We start from the raw sequence: 1128 nt of genomic DNA, 5'->3' as shown, positions 1-1128 counted from the left end.
ACGAACGTGTGAGGACGTCGCGCCTTAGCAATCGCTAAACCAACTCCGAGAGGTTATTGACCACGCCGGAGCACGATCAACCTGACCACGAGGGTCTGTTTCCTGCGAGCAAACGAAGAACAAGCAAGAAACTAAGATTGCAATCTGGATATTGCGAATATAAGATGAAAGCTTTATTGATCAAGGTGGGGTTCTGTGACGCCTTTGTCTGGTCGTTGAACACAAACGAAGTACGCGAAGTTGCAGCTATGGCGAACTTTTAATCTAAACAAAACCCAAAGTCTAAACGATGCCCTAAGGGCTGTATATATGGAGGAAGAGGGGGGAATTTCGTGGCCCTTGGTGGAGGAGTCCGAAATCAACCCTATCTCTTGTTTCCCCACACATACAGACTCTAAAAATAGCCTATACTTATGTATTTCGAAATTACATAGGCCTGGCCCAATAATAAGGTGACGCAGCACCTAAAATAGCCTCGGGACGAAATTTATGAAGTGGCATCTTGTATATTTCGTCCAAGGCTTTATGCACCCATTATGGTGGCTTCAAAGTCCTGAAATCATCACTTGTAACTCCATTCTTGTTCCCCTTGCGCATGCCATCATCTCTGATGAGGACATCAATACAATTGTTACACCCACAGCCCCTGCTGCTATACATACTGGACCAATTACTAGAGCTCGTGCACGCCAACTAAATTACCAGGTACTTTCGTTTCTTGGTAATGATTCTAATGTTCATGAGAATATGATGCTGCCTAAATTGGATACATTTGTTTTGCTTACAAATGAAGGGCCTAGCTTGGAGAAGGATGAACATTGGAGCAAGAACAAGCATGGAGATGATGGCATGCACAAGGGGAACAAGAACAGAGTTACAAGTGATGATTTCAGGACTTTGAAGCCACCATAATGGGTGCATGAAGCCTTGGACGAAATATACAAGATGCCACTTCATAAATTTCGTCCCGAGGCTAGTTTAGGTGCTGCGTCACCTTATTATTGGGCCAGGCCCATGTAATTTCGAAATACATAAGTATAGGCTATTTTTAGAGTCCGTATGTGTGGGGAAACAAGAGATAGGGTTGATTTCGGACCCCTCCACCAAGGGCCACGAAATTCCCCCCCC

Source organism: Triticum dicoccoides, chromosome 5A (genome assembly GCF_002162155.2).
Source record: "Triticum dicoccoides isolate Atlit2015 ecotype Zavitan chromosome 5A, WEW_v2.0, whole genome shotgun sequence".
Lineage (NCBI taxonomy): Eukaryota > Viridiplantae > Streptophyta > Magnoliopsida > Poales > Poaceae > Triticum > Triticum dicoccoides.
Note: the sequence above shows the minus strand (reverse complement) of the source record.